Consider the following 10,866-nt stretch of genomic DNA (forward strand, 5'->3'; position numbering starts at 1 on the left):
AGCGAGCTCTGGGGGAGGAGCCCCCTTTCCCGCCCCCCAGCAGCACACGCACCCCCACCACTGTCACAGCACGTGCTCCTAGGGCCCCTCTCAGGTCCAGGAATCTCCCTCGCCTCCCCCGTGGTGGGTGCTGGGGGTCCTCCGTGCGCCTTCTCCCCTGCTGTTGCCCCTGATTGTAGCCTCACTGGGGGCGAGGGATGGGGCTGCCCCTTGCCCAGCATGGGTCAGGAGCGGTGACTGCGGGTGGGGGGCCCTGTGAAAAGGGAAGGGTCTGAGGGGGAAGGGCAGGCTCAGAGTCAGTCTGCCCTGGCAAGGACCTAGGGGTGACAGTGGACAAGAAGCTGGATATGAGTCAGCAGTGTGCCCTTGTTGCCAAGAAGGCCAATGGCATTTTGGGATGTATAAGTAGGGGCATAGCGAGCAGATCGAGGGACGTGATCGTTCCCCTCTATTCGACACTGGTGAGGCCTCATCTGGAGTACTGTGTCCAGTTTTGGGCCCCACACTACAAGAAGGACGTGGATAAATTGGAGAGAGTCCAGCGAAGGGCAACAAAAATGATTAGGGGTCTAGAGCACATGACTTATGAGGAGAGGCTGAGGGAGCTGGGATTGTTTAGTCTGCAGAAGAGAAGAATGAGGGGGGATTTGATAGCTGCTTTCAACTACCTGAAAGGGGGTTCCAAAGAGGATGGCTCTAGACTGTTCTCAATGGTAGCAGATGACAGAACGAGGAGTAATGGTCTCAAGTTGCAATGGGGGAGGTTTAGATTGGATATTAGGAAAAACTTTTTCACTAGGAGGGTGGTGAAACACTGGAATGCGTTACCTAGGGAGGTGGTAGAATCTCCTTCCTTAGAGGTTTTTAAGGTCAGGCTTGACAAAGCCCTGGCTGGGATGATTTAACTGGGAATTGGTCCTGCTTCGAGCAGGGGGTTGGACTAGATGACCTTCTGGGGTCCCTTCCAACCCTGATATTCTATGATTCTATGATTCTAAGGGGCTTGGAGGGCATGAGGACCCTGTGGCATGGAGGCAGGGACGCTCTGGTCTGGTGCCGGGGGGCAGCAAGCAGGGGCCGGGGGACACTCAGGGGAGGCGCGGGAGGGCAGCAGGTGGGGCCGGGGGGACACACCCAGCCCCAAATATTGGTGGAGCTGGGCCCCTGGGCTCTGAATATTGCTGGTGCGAAGGCACCAGGGGCCCGTGTAACTCGCCCCTGTGCCTACAGGGCTGGATTTCCCGGTGTGTGAAATGGAGACAAGGATCCGTCCTGTGTCCATGTAAACTCCCCGGAGCGGGATTCTGACTCTGCGTCTCTGCAGCGCCCCTCGCGATGGGGGCCCTGCTCTCGGTCTGGGTCCGTGCAGCAGCTGGCACAATGGGAGTCCTGAGCTCGGTCTGGGTCCGTGCAGCAGCTGGACGATGGGGGCCCTGCTCTCGGTCTGGGTCCGTGCAGCAGCTGGCATGATGGGGGCCCTGCTCTCGGTCAGGGGAGGGGTTCAGCAGCTGGCTGGATTGGGGGCCTGAACTAACTCCTTCTCTTGGGGGCTTTGCCAGGGGAGATCCTCAGAAGACGCGAAGCCCGGCCTCACGCCAGACCCTACATGGCCTTTGTAAAGACAGAGACGGGAGGAAATCAAAGAAGCAGGTGTGGAGGGTTCCTGAGCAGGGAGGACGTGGTGGTGAGGGCGGCTCATTGTAACTGTAACCTGCAGTAAGAAATGCAGGATCCCCTGTTCCTGAGCCAGCCAGTCCTCTGCTGTCAGGCCAGATCAAAGCCAGCCGCTGCTCCTGCAGGGGAAAGGCCCTGGAGTGCTGGCTTCTCTACATTCATCCTGAGTGCAAGGCAGCTGCTAAACCCACCCACTTTAACTCGGTTAACGGCCCATGACTGGATCCCTAGTAGGGGCCTGTCTGCAGCACTTGCATCCCCTTGTATTTCACAGCACCATCACCGTGCTCCTTGGGAGGCCACAACATTTCTGTACATGGACCTGGGAGGCAGGAGATCTGGGTACGTCATCTGTGTTGAAGTGGGACTGTTCTTAATGTTTTCTCTGAATCGTGTGGGGGTGCCTCAGTTTCCCCTATGCAGTTCTTAAGTCTCTAGGTGGTGGGATAAGGGTGTGTGATCCTTGCAGAGCCCTAGAGGGCAGGTGTGTGCAGGGGTCTGGACACAGAGAATGGCCGACACCCTGTTTCCTGGCAACTGGTGGCCTGGGCCCTTCCCTCCTGCAAAGGGAGAGCCAAAGGGTTGAACACAAAGAGATCAGGTGACCTCCTGGCCCAGGAAAGGGACAAAGCCCAGAGGAGGAGGAGCTGGAGAGAGTTTCAGTTTGGGACTGGCTGGGGATGTGGAGTGAAGTGCAGACGTGGTTGTCTGGCTCACTGTCCCCCAAAATGGACCCAGCTGAGGCGTCCTGTTCTCTGTACCTACAAGCTCTGTTTTAGACCCTGTTCCTGTCGTCTAATAAACCTTCTGTTTTACTGGCTGGCTGAGAGTCCCGTCTGACTGCAAAGTTGGGGGGCAGGACCCTCTGGCTTCCCCAGGAGCCCGCCTGGGCGGACTCGCTGTGGGAAGTGCACGGAGGGGCAAAGGATGCTGAATGCTCCGAGGTCAGACCCAGGATGGTGGAAGCCGTGTGAGCTTTTTGCCCTGCAGACAGTCTGCTCCCAGAGAGGAGACTTCCCCAGAGTCCTGCCTGCCTTCGTAGGGAGCAGTTCCAGAGCATCGCCCGGGGACTCCGTGACATCATCAAATCCCCCACCCAGAATACAGTGATGAGACGGATGAAAATGACATCATGCTGCTGCAGGTACCACCCCCCATCCCATCCCCCCGCCCCCAGTGACCTCACACTGCTTCAGGTACCACCCCCATCCCGTCACCCTGCCCCCAGTGACCTCACACTGCTGCAGGTACCATCCCCATCCCATCCCCCCGCCCCCAGTGACCTCACACTGCTTCAGGTACCATCCCCATCCCATCCCCCCGCCCCCAGTGACCTCACACTGCTTCAGGTACCATCCCCATCCCATCCCCCCGCCCCAGTGACCTCACACTGCTTCAGGTACCACCCCCATCCCATTCCCCCCCCCCAGTGACCTCACACTGCTGCAGGTACCGCCCTCATTCCACCGCCTGTGACCTCACACTGCTGCAGGTACCGCCCCATCCCATCACCCCACCACAAAAGACCTCACAAGGCTGGAGGTATGGCTCCCGTCTCATAACCCAATTCCCTGTGACTTCACACTGCTGCAAGTACCACGCCTATCCCATTACCAATCCCCCAATGACTCACACCGGTGCAAGTACCACACCTATCCCATTACCAATCCCCCAATGACTCACACTGCCAAACATTCCGACCCATCCCATCTCCGAGACCTCTGCGACCTTACAGTGCTGCAGATATATCGCCTGCAGCGATCTCACACTGCTGCAGATATCTTAATCAAAGTGTGACGCATGGCCAGAGAAGGGTAAAGCAGCTTGCAGGCTAAATGACCCAGATTCAACCTTTAGAGACATATTAGAAAAATATGTAAATGGTAATCAGGGCCATTCATTGCGAGATAGGCTAGAACTTTGAAATGCAAACCTATGTTGTTAGAAGTTAGAAGTAACACAAATCCTGTGTGTTTACTTATAGATGCTAACCATGTAAACAGACAGTTCCTGTCTGTTACTATAGCTATTGATTCAGAGATAAAAAGGGAATATTAACACTTAGATGAATCTTGGGTGGAATAATGTCAGTGTCTATATGTCTCTTTGAAGTTTATGATAGACTGGCTTATGGATAAATTGCCCTGTGTTAATTTGTGTAACTAATTACTGGTGGTGTTTAGAAAACATAGGTTACATCAAAAGCCAATTGTTTACCCAGGACTTTAGGATCAAGTGGATGCTAGAACACTGTATAAAAGACCCTTGGGTCCTGATCCTTTTTATCTCCCATCTGCTTAAGCATCATCGGGGACGTTTGAGTCACAAGATTGAGTTCTCCAAGCCTGCTTGGATTCACCCTGAATGTGGATATTGGACTATAACCTATGGACTAATTCTGTAAGAACTCTTTGCAGCCACAAAGCTCACCGTCTCTACTGTGAATCCGATCTCAGGAATGCACTCATGTCTGTATGTATACTGATCTTTTAGAATCAGAGCAGATTAGGGTTGGAAGAGACCTCAAGAGATCCTCTAGTCCAACCCCCAAACGTTTTTTTACCAATATTCTATTTGCTTTTTTTAATAGTTTAGTTTAGTTAATAAGAATTGGCTGTAACCATGTATTTGGAGAAGATCTGAAACATTCATTAACCTGGTGGGTAATGTGTCCGATCCTTTGGGATTGGTAGAACTTTCTTATATGATGAATAAGATCTGCAGTGATCCTCATCATATTTGACGTGGGGATCTGGGTGGAGGCCGAAGGCTGGGTTGCTGTAAGGGAACTGTGCTATTGGCTTCTGGGTAACCAGTGTGGTATTATAGAAGCTGTTTTGTGCTGGCTTGGTAAAGCTATGTATTGGAATAACCACCACTTTTGGGGGGTTGCCTGCCCCATTCTTTGCAGTTTGTGGCTAATTGAGTAACCTCAGGTGGCTCCCCTGGGACCCCAGTCACACTGGCTGAGGGGCTGAGTGGACTCCAGTGTGTACCTGCTCCTGGTCATAGGTTCTAGGGGGGCCCATTACTTGCTCAATGCTTCTGAAAACCTCCCCACATCCCTCATTGGGAGGTGCTGGGAGCTGAGCTTTCATGGGATTGAGCCTCAGCACTTGACAGGATGGCCTGGAGATTGCAAAGGGGCATCAGGGTGTTACCAGCCTGGTCGTGTGAGATAGCAGTGGCCACTTCTAAAGACTTTGGAATGAATTAAACACCCAAGAACGTTGAATGTCATTACACTCCATTGATGCCTAAAACTAGAGGACAGGGAGAGAAAGCAACAAGCAAACACAGCAGAGGTGAAAGCACCAACAGAGCTGACATATTACAGCAATGGGTAACACTGTCAGGGGATGGAGGGGGTGGGGGTGGGGGGAATGGAGACTTGCATATGTGTAGGGAGAGAGGGATGGATGGATGGCAGAATGGAGAGATAGAAGGGGTGGGTGGGCATGGAGGATGGAGGAGAAAGAGAGATCCTGCTATAAGGGACCTGGTGTAAAGTCCAAGGCCTGAATTAAAGGCAGGCCCTGCTGAGATAAAGTAAAGTTAGCAAAAGTCAGGCTACAAGCAAATGTGAGGCCCTGTGACAAAGCAGATGCCTGCTTGCCCGTTCACCACCCGATACGTGAACTTGCCAAGAACAGGGCTGGTGTTGCAGAAACAGAAGCACCCCTAGGCGCTAAGTGTAGACAGATCCCCAAAGGATTGTGCCAGAACATCCTAATACAAAGTAAACACACTCCCTGAAGGTGACAGAGGGACACACTGACCCCTCCTAAAGATGAGATCAGGATAACAGGGTGGTGGATAGAGATGTTTTGAGCGAACCAACAGGGACATGGTAAAGGGGGGTAATTAACCACCTCAGAGAGGCAATACATAAGTTGCTTGTATGAGTGTATAAAACGGGGGTCACAGAGGGGGTGTCTTTGGCTGAGGGGGGAGTGGAAAGTCACCCCCCCCACGAGCCAAGCCCATTGTCACGGGTGTACATGTGTTAGTGGACCTGTAGCATGTAGAGGGCACTAATACCATGCTTTGTCGGCAATAAACCTGGCTGAGGTGAGCGCCTTTGCCACTGAACCGAGTCTGGGGTCTTCTTGGGTAGTTTGAGCAAAGTCTGCTGTACGGGCTACGTGGCCAGAGCCAGTGCAGCACACACACAGAAAACACACACGCAGCCAACAACTGACAACACTGGTGACCCTGACCACTAATCTGGTAAGTAGGTGAGCTGTGCTCCGTAGGAATCATGAACTAACATGGCAGAAAGCTACCAGCTAGGGAACCCCCTTATCCCCTCCCTGCAAAACTTCACAGAGTTTGATGAGATATGGACGCACTGGGTTTCCAGGAAAGGACGTCCATATGAATTTTAAAAAGACAGTGTGGAAGAAACATATAATGGAATCTGCAAGGCTAGAGCGGAGACTGTAGCTTTGGAAAATAATAAGAGTAGTTCTGCCTGGAGGGAGGTCTTACAGCAGGCCCAACTGGTTGTTTGTTCATTTCTCTGGAACATCAGTAGCTTTCTGTCCATCTTTCCTCGGCAATATCCAGCTGTCTCTCTTTTTATTTGCCACATCAATCCATCCATCCATCCTGTATCGACATCTATCCATCATCAATCCATCCATCCTTCTGCAATATCAGTCCCTCCATGCATCCTTCTTCAATATCCATCTATCTGTCTTCTCATCTATTATGTCCATCCATTCATTGTTCTCCAGTATCTATTCATGATCATCCATCCTTCTTCAATATCAATCTATCTATCCTCTTGCAATATATATCCATCCATCCATCCATCTTCTCATTTGCCATGTCCATCCATCCATCGTTCTGCAGTATCTATCCATCATCTCTCCGTCCATCCTTCTGCAATATCAATAAGTCTCCTCATCTACCCTTTTGTATCCATCCATTCACAATCACCATCCATCCAGCTCTCCATCCACCCTTCCAAAATAGCCATCCATCTGTTGCCTTTTATTTTATTTAAAGTGAACTTTGTAGTGGTGTATTACAACACCGTGGGTTTGGCTCTAGTGGCTACAGTTTCAAGCTCACAGAGTGAAAGTCACCTCTGCTACTTGCTTCAGATTTAGAGTCTCTGGGAACACATAAGGACAAAGGGTCGTGACCACACGTATATTCATAAGGACAAGGTTCAGTCTATTTTAAAAGTTTTATTAAAGTTACAGTTAAAGTTATGATTACCCAAGCATATAGAAATCCTATAAAGACCTATGCACAAGCTTCAAATATAGATATACTCACATCCTTAAGGATATTCTTAAGGTGTGATTGCTGCGTGGCCAATTGATTGCCAGTAGAGGGATGGTTCCTGGTCGGGTTTCCCACAGGGAGCTCAATTTTAATAATCTGGGTACCTTCTTTTTATAATATGATTGTGACCTCAGCCATCCTGTCCACAGGAGGGACGCTTTGTGGGGCCCCGCACTTTGGGACATGGGGTCTAAGGCAGCCTGCGGCGCTAGCGGGGGGCCTGGTGCTGGCAGCAGCAAGCAACCCGGCTCCAGCCCGCCTCGCTCCGCTCCGCCCCACTACGCCGGCTTCCCTCATCGCTTGGGGGCGGGGGCGGAAGCCGGAAAGAGGCAGGGCAGCGGCTTGGGGGAAGGGGTGGAATAGGTGCTGGGGGTGTGTGGAGCAGGGGCGGGAAGAGGCAGGGTGGGGGCAGGGGTTTGGGGGAAGGGGTGAAGTGGGGGCGGGACCTGGGCTGGAGGGGATGGAGTTGTCTTGAGCCCCGCACCCTGTTAGGGACCTGATATCTGCTGGGAGAGCAATACAGCGGTGCACAGGCAATCCAGGAAGTTTTTGGAAAATGTAGGGGACAATTTCCTGGTGCAAGTGCTGGAGGAACCAATTAGGGGCAGAGCTCTTCTTGACCTGCTGCTCACAAACCGGGAAGAATTAGTAGGAGAAGCAAAAGTGGATGGGAACCTGGGAGGCAGTGACCATGAAATGGTTGAGTTCAGGATCCTAACACAAGGGAGAAAGGAGAGCAGCAGAATACGGACCCTGGACTTCAGAAAAGCAGACTTTGACTCCCTCAGGGCACTGATGGGCAGGATCCCCTGGGAGAATAACATGAGGGGGAAAGGAGTCCAGGAGAGCTGGCTGTATTTTAAAGAATCCTTATTGAGGTTACAGGGACAAACCATCCCGATGTATAGAAAGAATAGTAAATATGGCAGGCGACCAGCTTGGCTTAACAGTGAAATCCTTGCTGCTCTTAAATACAAAAAAGAAGCTTACAAGAAGTGGAAGATTGGACAAATGACCAGGGATGAGTATAAAAATATTGTTCAGGCTTGCAGGAGTGCAATCAGGAAGGCCAAATCACACCTGGAGTTGCAGCTAGCAAGAGATGTTAAGAGTAACAAGAAGGGTTTCTTCAGGGATGTTAGCAACCAGAACAAAGTCAAGGAAAGTGTGGGCCCCTTACTGAATAAGGGAGGCAACCTAGTGACAGAGGATGTGGAAAAAGCTAATGTACTCAATGCTTTTTTTGCCTCTGTCCTCACGAACAAGGTCAGCTCCCAGACTACTGCACTGGGCAGCACAGCATGGGGAGAAGGTGACCAGCCCTCTGTGGAGAAAGAAGTGGTTCGGGACTATTTAGAAAAGCTGGATGAACACAAATCCATGGGGCCGGATGCGTTGCATCCGAGAGTGCTAAAGGAGTTGGCGATGTGATTGCAGAGCCATTGGCCGTTATCTCTGAAAACTCATGGCGATCGGGGGAGGTCCCAGATGACTGGAAAAAGGCTAATGTAGTGCCCATCTTAAAAAAAGGGAAGAAGGAGGATCCTGGGAACTACAGGCCAGTCAGCCTCACCTCAGTCCCTGGAAAAATCATGGAGCAGGTCCTCAAGGAATCAATTCTGAAGCACTTAGAGGAGAGGAAAGTGATCAGGAACAGTCAGCATGGATTCACCAAGGGCAAGTCATGCCTGACTAATCTAATTGCCTTCTATGACGAGATAACTGGCTCTGTGGATGAAGGGAAAGCAGTGGACGTGTTGTTCCTTGACTTTAGCAAAGCTTTTGACACTGTCTCCCACAGTATTCTTGCCAGCAAGTTAAAGAAGTATGGGCTGGATGAATGGACTATAAGGTGGATAGAAAGCTGGCTAGATTGTCGGGCTCAATGGGTAGTGATCAATGGCTCCATGTCTAGTTGGCAGCTGGTATCAAGTGGAGTGCCCCAGGGGTCGGTCCTGGGGCCGGTTTTGTTCAATATCTTCATAAATGATCTGGAGGATGGTGTGGATTGCACCCTCAGCAAGTTTGCAGATGACACTAAACTGGGAGGAGAGGTAGATACGCTGGAGGGTAGGGATAGGATACAGAGGGACCTAGACAAATTGGAGGATTGGGCCAAAAGAAATCTGATGAGGTTCAACAAGGACAAGTGCAGAGTCCTGCACTTAGGACGGAAGAATCCCATGCACCGCTACAGACTAGGGACCGAATGGCTCGGCAGCAGTTCTGCAGAAAAGAACCTAGGGGTTACAGTGGACGAGAAGTTGGATATGAGTCAACAGTGTGCCCTTGTTGCCAAGAAGGCCAATGGCATTTTCGGATGTATAAGTAGGGGCATTGCCAGCAGATCGAGGGACATGATTGTTCCCCTCTATTCGACATTGGTGAGGCCTCATCTGGAGTACTGTGTCCAGTTTTGGGCCTCACACTACAAGAAGGATGTGGAAAAATTGGAAAGAGTCCAGCGGAGGGCAACAAAAATGATTAGGGGATGGAGCACATGACTTATGAGGAGAGGCTGAGGGAACTGGGGATGTTTAGTCTTCAGAAGAGAAGAATGAAGGGGGATTTGATAGCTGCTTTCAACTACCTGAAAGGGGGTTCCAAAGAGGATGGCTCTAGACTGTTCTCAGTGGTAGCAGATGACAGAACAAGGAGTAATGGTCTCAAGTTGCAGTGGGGGAGGTTTAGGTTGGATATTAGAAAAAACTTTTTCCACTACGAGGGTGGTGAAACACTGGAATGCGTTACCTAGGGAGGTGTTGGAATCTCCTTCCCTAGAAATTTTTAAGGTCAGGCTTGACAAAGCCCTGGCTGGGATGATTTAATCGGGAATCGGTCCTGCTTTGAGCAGGGGGTTGGACTAGATGACCTCCTGAGATCCCTTCAACCCTGATATTCTGTGATTCTATGATTCTAGGGACATCCCTGATTCTGACTATACCTCATTAGGGTTTACACACATTGTGCCCCCTGCGGTTAAGGCATGTGTTAGAAAAATGTGACAACTGGTACCTTGTAAGCAAAAAACAACTCTTGCTCTTAATTTTTCACAATATCCCCCATGGGAACATCTTTCCCCGTAATCTTGTGGGATAGGGTCATTCTTTGGTCGCTTACTCATGCAAGCATTTCTTAAGGCTTTGGCCTAGTATGGCTAAGCTAAAATTTTACAGGCTGTAGGCCTTGCATTTGAGCCCTCCTTACTTAGACACCTAATACCTAATTATACTTTCTAATTACTGATCAGTCTTATACTTCTATAATCCTACAATTTCACTCTATTCAGCATACAGAGATTATAGATGACATAACATGTTAGTTAATCATAACGTCACACAATAAAAGAGTAATAAACTAAAACCATTGGCTGCACATCCATCCATCCATCTGCAATAGCCAGCCAGCCATGCCTCTGCAATACCCATCTATATCTCCACTTAGGCTGGAGGAGATGGAAGCGCCTCTCTAAAGATTCAACTTTTGCAGAGTTTTCTTGATCCAGCACACATATTTGGAGAGCCTGGTAAAGACACTGGGAGTTGACCAGTCACCAGTGCCGTGGGAGACTATGCCCCGGGCCTTCCCATCACAGACCAGGGGGCCCCCAGAGTTGCCCTGAGAAGCAAACACCAGGCGCGGGGTTACTGATGTCCAAGCAAAGGACGGGCTGCATTCTCTATTCATGGTCCTGAAATCCACCACCTTACCCAGCTTCCTGGGGACTCACGGTCCCTGCATCCCTGGGGAACTGTGCACATGTGGCTTCCTGCCCCCATGGCACTGTACATATCTGGGGCCCCTTACCTCCAGGACTATGCATATGTGGGACCTTTCACCCCCTGGTGTCATGCTCTTCTGGGGCCCTGCACCCCTGGGCCTGTGCACATCTGG

The sequence above is a fragment of the Chelonia mydas genome, chromosome 13, assembly GCF_015237465.2.
Source record: "Chelonia mydas isolate rCheMyd1 chromosome 13, rCheMyd1.pri.v2, whole genome shotgun sequence".
NCBI lineage: Eukaryota > Metazoa > Chordata > Testudines > Cheloniidae > Chelonia > Chelonia mydas.